Here is a 16,389-nt window from a genome sequence, read left to right on the forward strand (position 1 = left end):
ATCAACACCATGGAGCGTGGTCATTGATCTCCTCTGCTATAGATTGAACGCCATTGGCCGTGTGAAGCTCTAGCAGATCATTCTCTTGGCGATCTTACTCAAAACGCCACAGACAAGGTCGAATCTTCCGGATCAGGGAATGTTACGTCTTTGGATTCTAGCCTATACCACGGAGACCCTAATCTCCCCAAAAATTGGCTGAATTGATGTCTCGAGAAGTCCCCAACGAAGTCATGGATTAGCCATTTGAGAGATGTATAAACATAGCTGTTGGCTCGTGCTTTCCAGTCACATATTCACACGAACCAAAGTAGATGCAGGCGTTTGTCAGACACATTCATCTTAGTATGATGAACAGAGATGATTGTCACTGATCATGCTATTCCCCATGTTGAAGAGAAGATATACATCTTAGAAGTAAATCAAACATGGATCAAAGAAGAAATAGTAATACTTTTATTAATTCATAGGACTCAGCAGGGCTCTTCCACTCAACCTAGGAGGTTTAGAAACTCATACTGAAAGGAAAATACAATGTAAAACTCTAAAATATGCTGAATGATGTGTGTCTCCTCCTTAGAGAGATGTAAAAATAAGTCTTAAATATTAAACAGATGACTAGTAACGGTAAAACAGTCTATCTAGTACTAAAATCCACTTCTGGGGCCCACTTGGTGAGTGTTTGGGCTGAGTTTTGATGAGATCTACATGCTATGAGGTTCCTAGGGTGTTGAACACTGGCTAGGGGGTCCTCTCTGGGTGTTTGGACGCTGATCTCTGCTTCTTAGGCACTGTACGCCTGGAAGGGGATAGGAAGCTAGCGTTGGATGCCATTTCGGGCCTTCTAATTCGAAGCAAAGTATGGACTATTATACATTGATGGAAAGCTCTAGAAGTCAGCTTTCCATAGACATTGAGAATGCTCCATTTTAACTTCTTGTAGCTCCAGAAAAGCCCTTTCGAGGGCAAGGAGGACAGATCCAGACAACATCTGTAGTGCTTTGTCTGTCTCTGAATCAGACTTTTGCTCCAGCTCCTCAATTTTAGCCAAAAAATACCTGAAATTGTATACTATATATAGAAAGAATTAATATAATCTAGAAGCCCGATGAAGGATATAGCTCAAAAACAGGATTTAAAAGCACAAACGTACTAACAAAGCTTCTAACTTAAAACACAAGATACAGATAAGATATATCAAAAGATAAGGAGTATAATATCATACGAATCTAGTCAAGGCTGGCGGAGTTTAAGCTGGCTAGCCATATACACACCATATAGAAGCCACATAGTAAAAATAGCTTATACAAGTTTTGTTCTCTCAACACAAGCCTCTAGGCAAAACAAAATACAAAAAATGAGAGATGTATAAACAAAATAAATCAAAAGACTCCAAAAGGCATCTGGATCTTCCACTTCTCCCACCATCCCAAGAAACTCATCAAGGTGGGTTGCGACCTGCATCTGAAAACCACAACAGAAATATGGTATGAGAACCAGAGGTTCTTAGTATGGTAACAGTGCCTAGTGATGTAGGGTATAAGACCCCAGGACACCAAAGGCAATCCTAGACTTCATATCCATCACAAGATTTAACTTAAGGCATAACTAAAATAATAAAGCATATATATATATATATATATATATATATATATATATATATATATATATCTTAACATAAATAAATAGGGTACTCTATCTTAGGGGATTTCTAATCTAACCAAACACCGCTGTCCCACAACCTTTACCAACCTATCCTCCACGCGATCTGATCGCCACCACCTTCCGAACTTCCTCAATTCCAATAGAAAACACAATTAATTACAATGCAAGTAAAACACAAGTAGAAGCATATAATACAAGTAATTCAAGTAAGAAAATAGGCATGTTATTCAATTAGGCATACAATTACAAGTCGGCAAAGCAAACAAGCAAATAGAAAATGCACATGATGAATGCATGTCCTATTGGTTGTGATATCACATTGTTGGTTCAACTACCAACCCGACACATCTACATGGAGATGTCACCCTTCAGAATCATCATTGGGAGCCCCCAAGATATAGTGCTCGGATCACTTTCCAGGGGCCACCGCCGCTACCTCGACAGGCGGGATCTAACTGCCGTCCCTGCCAGGCGCTTAACATCTCATAGTCTCAGTATACAAATGATACATCAGTGGTTTTCAGAAAATATTTTCAGTATAACATGGATCCATCATCTCATTCAGAGTCCTCGACTCATCTCAACCACTTTCCATTCACCTTTTAGTTCCGAACTCAACAGTTTATTAGTTCTCATTTCACATACTCGTCTACCTTCACACTCCATCAAACAACCTTTAGTGCACCAGAAACCTAGGCCTACGTTTTCTAACTTTTCCAAATAATATCAACTATAAAACCCTTAAGTTATTTCCCAAGTCCTCATACTCAAAATTAAGCTCAAAAGTCTTAAAATGGTGTTATAGAAGCTTACAATATTGTTGGGAAGGTAAAATAGTTGAAACAAAATTTAAATTTAAGAAAAAAGGCGTGTGCGTACGCACACGGTGTGCGTACGCACACGGTGTGCGTGCGCACGCACAAGAGAAGTTTTTAAAAGTGTGCGTACGCATAGAGGTGTGCGTACGCACAGGTACCGAAATTCATAATGTCTATTTGCTCGCACAACCTGTGCTAGCGCCCTCAACAGACTGGCCTTCCCAACGTGTGTGTGAGCACAAGGCTGTGCGTACGCACATGTTACAAATCCTCGTTGGGTATGTGCGCGCACAAGCTGTGCTAGCACTGTAAACAAATTGCCTGCCTCTACATGTGCGTACGCATAGGTCTGTGCTTGTGCACAGGTTAAAAATTTTCGCAGAGGTGTGCGTGCGCACATACCAGAAATCACAAAATTCTGCAACTTTGCAGAATTTCAGATTTTTACACCAATCTTTAAATGATCATAACTTCCTCCACAAAAATCCAAATCTTACAAATTTTATATTGATTTGAAGAGTTTTCCATAAGCTTTAATTTCATACAATTTTCAACTAGTTTTCAACTAATTTTACCAAAAACCAATTTTTTCAAAAAGTCACAAATTACCAAATTCTCCAAATCCTCAAACCATATTCAACCAAAAAAATACCAAACTCCTATTTACAATACAATCTACCCTCTTGGGTTACAATTCACCATTCCCAGCCATCAAAACCTCAATTATATGACACTATGGTCAAATCTCCACCAACACATTCCTCAATCATCATTTTATCACTATCAATTCTCATCATCAATCTCATTCATGCTTTATATCAATATCCACAATATACAATCATTCAAGTCATCAAACATCATACTTCAACATCAATATTTCTCAATATAACAATACCTGTTCAATATACATCATCAATCAACCATTATTAACAAACACATAAATCCAAACCTATCCTATAGGTCACTAGCCTAAGTGTCCATGAATATTATGTACTACATAGAGGAAACCAAAATCATACCTTGGCCGATTCCCTATATGTAAAAACTCAAAAGTGAGCATAAGCAAGCTCTCAACCATAATCCAAGCTTTCAATTCCACTTCAACAAGCACCAACAAGTTCCAATAGCTCCCAAACTCACAATAATTTAAGCTATACATACATAAATCATAAAAAATTAACCTATGGCTCAATATAAACATAATCTCACAAGGGTTTCAAGAGCTCTTACCTTGTCCAACAGTTTTGGTAGCCAAAACCCAATGCTAACTGTTCCGAGGGTTACCTGAAACGTGTAGCTCGGTCTTCTGGCAAGGCCCGAGGTGGGGGGTCTGTGACCCGAGCTGGTTGTGCTGAACGGCGGGGGGTTGTACCTGCAATGACACTCCGATGCTTAAGTTAGCATGGGTCCAAGCAGATATCAAGTAGAATTAGAGTATGAGTTATACCTGGGTGCTCCAGTGTATTTATAGTAGTTGGCTGCGATCATCCCTGGATAAGATATTCTTATCTTATCTTATCTTTTGGGAGATTTATCTCTATCTTTGCGGAACCGCCTTTCCCAGGCCCTTTCGGCCTTTAGGTTTTGGGCTTAGTTCCTTCTGACGGGCCTTTCTTTGGCCTGTTTGTCCGAGGTCCGACCTCGAACGTGGGCCTTGGGTCGAGGTCGGGCCTTCTATCAGTTTTACCGAGTTTGGAGAGCTCGGTCAGGGTATGAACAGTGCCCCTGCCCGAGTTCGTCTTTTTTCGGAAGGTCGAGCTCGGGCATAGTAGTTTTTCAAAATTTGAAAACGGTCGTTTCAGCATTTATTGCTTGTTACCGTTTCTTCCTCGATTTCCGTGCGGCGCTCTGTGGAGGCTTTATTTATTTGCCCCTTTCTTCATTTTTCTTTGTTTATTCATCACTTCTTTTCGAGCATCTTCTCTTCTTTCTCTCTGTTCTTCGTCTTCCATTTTTGTGCGTTTTTTCAGAGTTCTTTTCTGCGCCGCCGTTTTTCCTTTCGTCGGAGCTCGTCGCTTTCTTCTTTTCCAGGTTTGCTTTTTTTGCTTTTATTCTTTGTACGCTTCTTTTTTCTGATATCTTCTATGCCCGGGTTGCCCCGAAAAGAGGCGCCGCTATTGCTTTGTATGCGTGTGTGGGGGGACTCTTTTCTCCGATCCATTTTTGTTATTCGAGTTGCTGCCTTCTTGTTTGTAAAAGAACTTTGCTTTCTTTGTTTTTGTTGAATTTGGTTTTTCTGCCTTTGTGTGATTTTTGTCTTGCTGTTGTATTCTTTCTTTGTAGGCAAGATTTTTTTATGTCTCGAAAGGTGTTTCAAGCAATGTCGACCAAGATTCCGAGTGGTCTAGGTTGGGTAGATCCTGCTCCTTTAAGGGTCCCGTCTGTTGTAGATTCTGAGTATCTGATTAGGTTCCGTAGGGAGTGTAGTATTTGTGAGAACAGGGAGTCTGAGCGGGATTACGAGTTAGCAGCCCCGGAGTCCGAGGAGAGGGTATGTTTTCCGCCGTTAGAGAGTTCCGAGAAACTTTTCTTCTATGCTTATGATTGTTTCTTCTCCAAGCTAGGTGTCCGTCTTCCTTTCACCGACCTGGAATCCGAGGTCCTTTGGTCTTGTAACCTTGCCCCTACACAACTCCATCCGAACTCTTGGGCGTTTTTAAAGCTTTTCCAACTTTTGTGTCAGATTTTAGGCGTCTCCCCTTCTGTTTCTCTTTTTTCTTATCTGTTTGTACTGACGAAGCCGGGGTCGGGTGCTGGGAAGGTGTCCTGGGTTTCGTTTAGGGCTAACCAGGGTAGGAAATTTTGCACTTTGTATGATGAGTCGTTTCACGATTTCAAAAACTATTACTTCAAAGTCCGGGCTGTTGGAGATGTCCGACCTTTTTTCTTAGATGAGAGTGGGGAGCCTTCGTTTCCTCTTTGTTGGCAAGAGAGTGTGGTGTCGGTTAAGTACACCTTCGAGAGTCTAGATGAGGTGGAACAGGCTTTCGTTGGTGTGTTGAGCAGTCTATGGGGTCGGGCACCTCACTTGGATACGAAGAAAATGTTGGGAGATCCAAGCCTTCTCCGTTCCGAGTTAGGTAGTTCCCGACCTCTTTTTGAGATTTCATTTTCATATTTTGACTTTGTTTTGATCTTTCTGTTTGATAACCTCTTTGTTTCGTTTCTGCAGAGATGTCTTCTCAGGCTGATTCTATGAAGTTTCTCCGTCGAGCGAAGAAATCTGCGGCATCTCGGAATATCGAGGCTGAAGCTTCTCCCCGACCTTCTCCGCAGAAGACTACAATTGGTGTTCAGACTCGGTCGAAGACCATTCCGGTCCCTCAGTTCCGAGCTATAACTCAGGATCCTCCGATCTCCGGACCCGGTCAGCTTTCCCCGACCTCGACCTCGGGTCCTCCCCCCAAGAAACAGAAGACTTCCCGAGAGCCTGCTGGTTTCAATGACAAGGATTTCGATGCTCTCGGTTGGGTTGAGCAGCACATTCTTCCTCAGACTTTTATTTCTACTGATGATGCGTCCATGGAGCATCACTTTCAGTATATGGCGCGGAGTTGTGTTCGGATGGCTAGCCTTCATGCCGCCATTGCTCGGGAGTTTAAGAAAGCTCCCCTTGGGGCGACCAGCTCCCGACTTGAGAAGGCCCGGTCCGAGCTTGATAAGGTTAGTCAGCTGAAGGATGCTAGGATTGCCGAGCTGGAGGAGTCTTTGGAGGAAGAGAAGACTAGGGCTACCGCGGCTGTGGCGGTGGCGAAGACGTCTGAGGAGATGGCGAGGGTGGCGACGGAGAACTATACCAAGCTGTATGCTGAGCTTGTGGAGACGAAGGAGAAGCTGCAATCTGCTCGGGATGACTTTTATGAGCTGGAAGATAATGTGGCCAAGGGTATGGATGCTATGTTTGTGAATTTGAGGGATCAGGTCCGGGTTCTTGCTCCCGAATTGGATCTCAGTTTGTTCAGTACGGATAACATGGTTGTGGAGGGAAGATTGTTCCTGCCCCTGTTGAGGATGAGGTTCCGATGTCCGACCCCAAGGCTCCGGTGTCCGACCCCGAGGCTCCGGTCGTGAACCCGACTTCACCTTTGGCCGAGGATAGAGTTGGTATGGAGGTTCCAAGCGATGGTGCTGTTCCTGCAGTCCCGATATCCATGTTTCAGCCAGGTGTTGATGCGGAGTCTGGAAAGGGCCTTGATCCTCTGTAATTTTTTGTACTTTTTGTGCTTTTGCCCGACCTGTGGGCTTTTTGTTTTTTGGATGTTTTCTGCAAACATTTTGGACACCTGTTCTGCTATTTTAGCTACTCTTGTAGCTTTATTATGCCATGCTTTGTGTTTCGATTGTCTCGTTCCGCTTTTATGCTTTTTAGTTGTTCTCGGGTAACAACTTTTTAGCTAGCGTTTTGACTTTCTCGCTTTTTGCTTTTTAGTTGTTTTTGGGTAACAACTTTTTAGCTAGCGCCTTGACTTTCTCGCTTTTTGCTTTTTAGTTGTTTTTGGGTAACAACTTTTTAGCTAGCGCCTTGACTTTCTCGCTTTTTGCTTTTTAGTTGTTTTTGGGTAACAACTTTTTAGCTAGCGTCTTGACTTTCTCGCTTTTTGCTTTTTAGTTGTTTTTGGGTAACAACTTTTTAGCTAGCGCCTTGACTTTCTCGCTTTTTGCTTTTTAGTTGTTTTTGGGTAACAACTTTTTAGCTAGCGCCTTGACTTTCTCGCTTTTTGCTTTTTAGTTGTTTTTGGGTAACAACTTTTTAGCTAGCGCCTTGACTTTCTCGCTTTTTGCTTTTTAGTTGTTTTTGGGTAACAACTTTTTAGCTAGCGTCTTGACTTTCTCGCTTTTTGCTTTTTAGTTGTTTTTGGGTAACAACTTTTTAGCTAGCGCCTTGACTTTCTCGCTTTTTGCTTTTTAGTTGTTTTTGGGTAACAACTTTTTAGCTAGCGCCTTGACTTTCTCGCTTTTTGCTTTTTAGTTGTTTTTGGGTAACAACTTTTTAGCTAGCGCCTTGACTTTCTCGCTTTTTGCTTTTTAGTTGTTTTTGGGTAACAACTTTTTAGCTAGCGCCTTGACTTTCTCGCTTTTTGCTTTTTAGTTGTTTTTGGGTAACAACTTTTTAGCTAGCGTTTCTCGAAGTCCTGGTTCTTTGCCAGCTTCTTTCTTGGGTCCGAGTTTACTCTCGGACATCGGGATCCTTGAGTACCCCTTTGGTCAGGTCCGACTTCGTTGTTTGGTCGGCCTTTTTTAAGTTATTTTTGTAACTTCTTTTCTATTTGGCTTTTTGAGCCATTTCAGAGTTACTTTTATAACTTCTCACATTAATTTGAACCTCGTCGCTTCATCTTTGCCGACCTCGTATGGCCTTTGGCAAATGATTTTTTGCGTTTTGCCGAGCATAAATTAATGCGCCTTGGTGGGTACTTTTTAGGATATGCTTTATAACGAGAAAGAGAAAATAAAGAAATTTGATTAGTATTAAAAAGAAGAATATGTACAAAGTGTTTACCCTTTTGACTAGGTCGGGTGTCCTACTTAACCGGGTGTCTCATTAAAAAACCCTCGTGGGGAAAAAGAGTACACCTCGGGTTAAGTTTTTCTAGCTGTAGTATCGTCTTAGGTTACAGGCGTGCCAGGTTCTGGGCAGCTCATTGCCTTCTAGGTCGGATATCTTGTAGTAGCCTGTCCCTAAGACTTCTGTTACTTTGTAGGGCCCCTTCCAATTTGCGGCTAGCTTTCCTTCTCCCGATTTTTGTGTTCCGATGTCGTTTCGGATTAAAATCAGGTCGTGAGTGGAGAAGCTTCGTTTTATCACCTTTCGGTTATATCTGAGGGCCGTTCGTCGTTTTAAGACTTCTTCTCTGATTCGGGCTCTTTCTCGGACCTCGGGTAGGAGGTCGAGTTCTTCCCTTTGTGCCTGAGGGTTGCCTCCTTCGTTGTAGAAGATGGTTCTGGTGATCCTTCGTCTATTTCGACGGGAATCATTGCCTCCATTCCGTAGGCTAGTCGGAATGGGATTCTCCTGTTGTAGAGTGCGGGGTTGTCCGATATGCCCATAATACCTGGGGGAGTTCATCGGCCCATGCCCCTTTGGCCTCTTGGAGTCTTCGTTTTAACCCGGCCAAGATGACTTTATTTGCGGCCTCTGCTTGTCCATTGGCTTGCGGGTGTTCGACCGATGTGAACTGCTGTTTGATTTTTAGCTCGGCCACCAAGTTCTGAAAACTTGTGTCTGTGAACTGTGTTCCATTGTCTGTTGTGATGGAGTAGGGGACTCCGAACCTCGTGACAATGTTTTTGTATAGGAATTTACGGCTTTTCTGAGCCGTAATAGTGGCTAAGGGTTCAGCCTCGATCCACTTTGTGAAGTAGTCGACCCCTACTATGAGGTACTTGACTTGCCCCGGTCCTTGTGGGAATGGGCCGAGTAGGTCGAGTCCCCACTTTGCGAAGGGCCATGGTGCGGTGATGCTTATGAGGTCTTCGGGCGGTGCTTTGTGAAAATTGGCGTGTTTTTGGCAGGGGGGGCATATTTTCGCAAACTCTGCCGCGTCTCTTTGCAAGGTCGGCCAGTAGAACCCGGCTCTGACTATTTTCTTGGACAGGGCCCGGGCTCCGAGATGGTTCCCACACATGCCTTTGTGGACTTCTTCGAGGACGCTCTTTGTTTCTGTGGTCGGGACGCACCTCAGGAGGGGGTTTGAGAATCCTCTTCTGTATAATACGTCGTGGATTAACGTGTAGTTCTGGGCGTCTTTTGTAAGCCTTTTAGCTTCTTTTCTTTCGGCGGGGAGAGTTCCCGATTTCAGATAGTTGAGTATGGGGGTTATCCATCCTTGTTGTTGCCCGGATATATTTAGTATTTCTTCCTCCCTTAACACGGAGGGGGATTGTAGAGTTTCTTGGAGGAGACTTCTGTTGTTCCCTCCGGGCTTGGTGCTAGCAAGTTTTGAGAGGGCGTCTGCCCGGGCATTTTGCTCCCGGGGTATGTGCTGGATTTGTATTTCCGGGAAGTGTCGTAATTGCGCCTGTGTTTGGTCCAGGTATTTTTTCATAGTAGGGTCTTTGGCCTGGTAGCTTCCATTTACTTGTGATGTGACGACCTGGGAGTCGCTGAAGATCGTGATCCTCTTTGCTCTGACCTCTTCGGCTAGTTTTAGTCCCGCTAGTAGGGCTTCGTATTCGGCTTGGTTATTTGAGGCCTGGAACTCGAATTTTAGGGATAGCTCAATCCGTGTTCCTTGATCGCTTTCGAGTATAACACCGGCCCCGCTTCCTGTTTTGTTTGAGGATCCGTCGACATACAGATTCCATGAGAGTGGGGTTACCGGGGTCTCAGTGTATTCTGCGACGAAGTCGGCTAGGTATTGAGATTTTATGGCAGTCCGGGCTTCATAGTGGAGGTCGAACTCGGACAATTCCACCGCCCATTGTAGGATTCGTCCTGCCATGTCTGTCTTTTGTAGGATGTGTCTCATGGGTTGGTTTGTCCGGACTTTGATGGTGTGGGCTTGAAAGTAGGGGCGGAGTCTCCGAGCTGTGAACACTAGTGCATAGGCGAACTTCTCTATTTTCTGATAGTTTAATTCGGCCCCTTGTAGTGCTTTGCTTACGAAGTATATGGGGTGTTGCCCCTCCTCATTTTCTCGTATTAGTGCCGAGGCGACTGCCCGATGTCCGACCGACAGGTATAGTACGAGCTCTTCCCCTTTTAGAGGTCGGGTTAAGATTGGTGGCTGCCCGAGGAATTCCTTGAATTCTTGGAAGGCCTTTTCGCATTCCGGGGTCCAAGAGAAGGGTTTCCCTTTCTTTAGGAGTGAGTAGAGAGGGAGTGATCTTATCGCTGATCCTGCCAAGAATCTTGATAGGGCGGCTAGTCTCCCATTTAGTTGTTGTACTTCTTTGACACACGTCGGGCTTTTCATATTGAGTATTGCTTGGCATTTGTCCGGGTTTGCCTCGATGCCTCTCTGAGTCAGCATGAAGCCTAAGAACTTCCCGGCTTCTGCGGCGAAGGTGCACTTTGTCGGGTTAAGTCTTATGTTGTGTTTCCGGAGGGTGTCGAAGATACTGCTGAGGTCGGCGACCAAGTTTCTATCTTCTTGTGTCTTTACTAGCATGTCGTCGACGTACACCTCTAGCTGTAGCCCGATGTGTTCTGAGAACACTTTGTTCATTAGCCTCTGGTAGGTTGCCCCTGCGTTCTTCAGCCCGAAGGGCATTACTACGTAGCAGTAGTTTGCCCTTGGGGTTATGAACGAGGTCTTTTCTTGGTCGGGTCCATACATCGGGATTTGATTGTATCCCGAGTATGCATCCATGAAGGAGAGGTATCTGTAGCCCGAAGCGGCATCGACTAAGGCGTCGATGTTCGGTAGTGGATATGGATCTTTGGGGCAGGCTTTGTTGAGATCCGTGTAGTCGACGCACATCCTCCATTTTCCATTGGGCTTCTTCACTAGGACCACATTTGCGAGCCATAGGGGGTACTTTACTTCCCTAATGAACCCCGCATCTAGTAGTGCTTGCACTTGTTCTTCTATTGCTTGCATGCGTTCGGGCCCGAGCTTCCTGCGTCTTTGTTGGACAGGTCGGGATCCCGGGTATACTGATAGCTTATGGCACATCAGGTCGGGGCTTATGCCTGGTATATCGGAGGCTTTCCAGGCGAAGAGGTCGGAATTCTCCCTTAAGAGGGTTGTGAGTTCCTCCTTTAGGCCTGCCTCGAGGTTTGCCCCTATGTTTGTTACTTTCTCGGGTGTGTTCCCGATCTGGATCTTTTTGGTCTCTCCTTCTGGTTGTGGCCGAAGATCTTCTCGGGCTTGGACTCGCCCGAGTTCTATTATGTTGACCTCTTTCCCTTTTAGGCTCAGACTTTCGTTGTAGCATCGTCGTGCTAGTTTTGGTCGCCTTTTAGGGTAGCGATTCCCTTTGCGGTAGGGAACTTCATACAGAGGTGTGGGGTCGAGACTATAGCCGCTAGTCTGTTTAGGGTTGGTCGTCCGATGAGGGCATTGTATGCAGAAGTGACGTCGACTACAATGTAGTCGATGCTTAGTGTTTTGGTTTGCTCGCCTTTTCCAAAGGTAGTGTGTAATGAGATGTATCCCCAGGGGCAGATCGGGGTATCTCCTAGTCCAAACAGGTCGGTGGGATAGGCTTTTAGCTCTTTTTCTTCGAGTCCGAGCTTGTCGAAGGCTGCTTTGAACAGGATATCTGCTGAGCTTCCTTGGTCGATCAGGGTTCGATGTAAGTTGGCGTTGGCTAGGATGATGGTGATCACCATAGGGTCGTCGTGTCCGGGTATTATTCCAAGAGCATCTTCTCGGGTAAATGAGATAGTAGGTAACTCGGGTAAGGGGCTGTCTTCTCGGACATGGTAGACTTCTTTGAGGTGTCTCTTCCGTGAGGATTTGGATGTCCCTCCCCCTGCGAAACCTCCGTTTATCATGTGTATGTGCCTTTCAGGAGTTCGCGGGGTTCGTGTTTGCTCGGCCCGATCTTCGTTATCTCCCCGTCTTCTCTTTCTGGTTTCTTCTCCTTTCTCAGCTATGTATCTGTCGAGTTTTCCCTCTCTGGCTAGCTTTTCTATAACATTCTTTAAGTCGTGGCAGTCGTTAGTAGAGTGGCCGTAGAGTCTGTGATATTCGCAGTACTCGGACCGATCTCTTCCTGCTCTCTTGTGCTTCAGAGGTTTGGGTGGTGGGATCTTCTCGGTGTGGCATACTTCTCTGTAGACGTCTACCAGGGAGACTCGGAGGGGAGTGTAGCTGTGGTATTTTCGTGGCTTGTCCGAGTTGGATTCTTCTTTCTTTTTTTGTTCCCGATCTCGATCTCGGGGCGGGTAGGTTGACTCCTTCCTGGAAGAGTCTCTCAGCTGGGAGGTTTCTTCCATGTTGATATACTTTCCTGCCCGTTCTTGTACTTCGTATAAGGAGGTCGGGTATCTTTTGGATAGGGATTGGCTAAACGGTCCTTCTTTTAGGCCGTTTGCTAATCCCATGATGGCTGCTTCCGTGGGCAAGTGTTGTATGTCCAGGCAGGCCTTGTTGAATCGCTCCATGTACTCTCTGAGAGTTTCTTGGTTGCCTTGTTTGATCCCGAGTAGGCTGGGGGCATGTTTTGCCTTGTCCTTTTGAATAGAGAACCTTGTTAAGAATTTTTTGGTTAGGTCTTCAAAGCTGGAGATTGATCCTGGTGGCAGGTTGTCGAACCACTTCATGGCTGACTTAGTGAGAGTGGTGGGGAAGGCTTTGCATCGAATCGCGTCGGAGGCGTCGACTAAGTACATTCTGCTTCTGAAATTGCTGAGGTGATGACTTGGATCGGTGGTGCCGTCGTAGAGGTCCATATCTGGTGGTTTGAAGTTTCGCGGTACCTTCTCTTTCATGATCTCTTGTGTGAAGGGATCATGGTTGCTTTCGGGAGTGGTGCCGTGTTCCATCCGATCTTTTAGGTTGGCCTCTATCTTCCGCAGTTTTTCTTCCAATTCCCTGCGTTTGCGAGCTTCCCTTCTCAGATCCTGTTCAGTTTCCTTCTGCTTCTTTACGTCCTCTTCGAGTTGTCTCAGCCGGCTTTGTTGTGCCCGAACTGTTTCCAGAATCTCCGAACTTTTTTCTCTTTCGGGATTTTGTGGATCTTTGTCTGGGGGTGATGTCTTTGGGCGATTCTGTTTGTTTCCTCCTGGAGTGCGTGGTGATAGAGGGCTGTCCGGCCGTTCTCCGGTGTCAACTTCCTCTTCTTGTTCTGATGTAGCGTGGTTATTGTTGGGAGGGTCGTCCGCCATGGTAAAGGGATGACTTCCAGGTCCCCGGCAACGGCGCCAATGTTCCGAGGGTTACCTGAAACGTGTAGCTCGGTCTTCTGGCAAGGCCCGAGGTGGGGGGTCTGTGACCCGAGCTGGTTGTGCTGAACGGCGGGGGGTTGTACCTGCAATGACACTCCGATGCTTAAGTTAGCATGGGTCCAAGCAGATATCAAGTAGAATTAGAGTATGAGTTATACCTGGGTGCTCCAGTGTATTTATAGTAGTTGGCTGCGATCATCCCTGGATAAGATATTCTTATCTTATCTTATCTTTTGGGAGATTTATCTCTATCTTTGCGGAACCGCCTTTCCCAGGCCCTTTCGGCCTTTAGGTTTTGGGCTTAGTTCCTTCTGACGGGCCTTTCTTTGGCCTGTTTGTCCGAGGTCCGACCTCGAACGTGGGCCTTGGGTCGAGGTCGGGCCTTCTATCAGTTTTACCGAGTTTGGAGAGCTCGGTCAGGGTATGAACACTAACCAAGGATTAGAGTGCACCTAAACACCCAAAAATCATAAAACCTCACTTAATCAAAAGCCCTAAAACTCGAAGTTTTGGAGAGAAGAACTGAGAGATATTCGAGCTTTCCTTACCAGTTTCTTAGTGGATTTCGTAGAGATCTTCACAAGGAACACGTGGCCATAAATGGTGCGGCAATCGGAGCTCCATAACTCAAGATATGAGCTTGAGAAGTTCTATGTGAATAGTGTTAATGGAGTCTCTTCTCCCTTCTCTTCTCAGATGGGTGTGGGTGTGTTTCAAGTGTTTGTGCCGAAGTGGGTTCATTAAATGAACTTTATATATATTGGGTTTGGGCCCAACTTAGGCCAGGTCCAACCCGTTAGCGCCTTTAGTCCGTTTGGCCCAACTTCGAGCCAAACCTTTAAAATTAATGCTCGGTTTTCGACTTCTAATATTTTTCTAAGGTTTTTGACTGCTTTCACTTTTTCTCATGCAGTACTGGGCAGATTTGGACCGGTTCAACCGGTTCGACTGTCGGTTTGTGGTTTTCATGGTTTTTCGCAGAAAATACATTTTCTGACTCAGAAAAACCTACTGAGTCCAAAAGTCATATTTAAATCCCCAAATTCTCATTCTAACCTATTGGAACCTGATTTGGGCATTTAAATAATTCTATTTGTGAAAACTCTGGTTCTTACATTCAACCCTAGAATGCTAGATAGACTGGCGTTTAACGCCAGTCAGGGTGGACAGCAAGGGCGTTCAACACCCAATAAGCTGACAGAGCTGGCATTGAACGCCAGTCAAAGCACACTCTTTAAGAGTTTAAAGCCCACTCAAGAACCCTCTAGCCCAGAACCAAAGGAAACCATAAAGACCATTGACGTTCCTTTGAATGCACTTCTACAATGCATAAGTTCTTATGACTACTCATCCTCAAGTGAGGATGAAGACACTAGGAAAGAGCAAGTTGATCGGTACCTAGGAGCTCTTATGAGGCTAAATGCCAAGCTATTTAGTACAAAGCCTCTGGAGGAAGAACCTCCCCTGCTTACCAAAGAACTCCTTGCTTTGGTTCAGCAAGAGCTACCTCAGAAGCTTCCAGATCCTAGACGCTTTTTGATTCCTTGCACCATAGGCACTATGACCTTTGATAAGACTCTGTGTGACCTAGGATCAAGCATCAACCTCATCCCACTCTCTGTAATGGAGAAGCTGGGCATTCTTGAGGTACAAGCTACACACGTCTCATTAGAGATAGCAGACAAGACCATGAAGAAGTCATATGGCTTAGTGCAGGATGTCTTGGTTAAAGTTGAAAACCACTACATCCTTGAAAACTTCATTGTGCTAGACATAAGAGAGGATGAGGATGACTATGTCATCCTTGGAAGACCTTTCCTAGCCACAGCTAATGCTATCATTGATGTGGCTAAGGGAGAACTAACCCTAAAGTTACGGGAGGATCACATCTTATTCAAGATGCATCACCCCAATTCTCCCTCTAAAAGAGAGATAACCGTGCAACACCTAGTATGCCAACCCTCTCTTTCTGTGCATAGCTCTGCAGAGCTCCCAGACATCAATTATACGTTTGGTGTGGGCAACCTTCAACAAGCTCTAAGCACAAAGGTACTAAAAAGAAAGTACCTAAAAGCTGGAGGGATAAGAAAATTTCTACTGAAGGCTTGATAAACCACTATTTTAAGATTTATCTTGTGCTTAATTGAATGATTTTATCAACTTTTCACCCACTTATTCTCATGAATTTGCATGGTTTTATAATTCCTTCCTTATGATATGACATATGTGAAAACATGTTTCCTATGCTTTAGAAATATTAAATTTAATTATCCTTTATTACCATTCGATACCGTGATCTGTGTGTTGAGTACTTTCAGGCTTTAAAGGGTAGGAATGGCTTAGAAGATAGAAAAGAAACATAAAAAAATGGAAGGAACGCACAAAATAGAGTTTTTGAAGAAAAGCAGCGACGCAAATGCGTGGACGACGCGGATGCGTGCTTAGCGCAAAAAGCATCGACGCGAGCGCATGGACGACGCGGACGCATGCCTTGAGCAGAATGCATATGACGCAAATGCGTGACTGAGGCGGGCGCGCGGAAGAGCAAAACTCCAAAGGAAGCGAACGCATGACCCACGCGAACCTGTGACGGACCCCACATGCAGAAAATTGCAGAAATTGTCCCAGCGATTTCTGGACCCTTTTTGGTCCAAATTCAGGCCCGGAAAACACAGATTAGAGGCTATAAAGTGGGGGAATCCATTCATTCATCATCATGCATTCAATATTCATAGTTTTAGTTCTTAGATGTAGTTTTTAGAGAGAGAGGTTCTCTCCTCTCTCTTAGGATTAGGATTAGAATTAGGATTTCATCTTCTTCAATCACATGTTTAATGTTCCTTTTATTTATTTTCTCAATTTAGTTTATGAACTCTTTATGTTTAGATTGATTGTCTATTTTGTACAATTTGAGGTATTCCAAACTTATGATTACTTTCTCTAATTTATGTTTTTGATGCTTTCGCTTTATCCAAATTATTTTCATTCGAGTAGATTTTCTTCCCTTTTGGCTTTGGTTAATTAATTGGTAACACTTGAGTTATCAAACTCAACAGTGGTTGAAATTGG

Source organism: Arachis stenosperma, chromosome 5, assembly GCF_014773155.1.
Source record: "Arachis stenosperma cultivar V10309 chromosome 5, arast.V10309.gnm1.PFL2, whole genome shotgun sequence".
Lineage (NCBI taxonomy): Eukaryota > Viridiplantae > Streptophyta > Magnoliopsida > Fabales > Fabaceae > Arachis > Arachis stenosperma.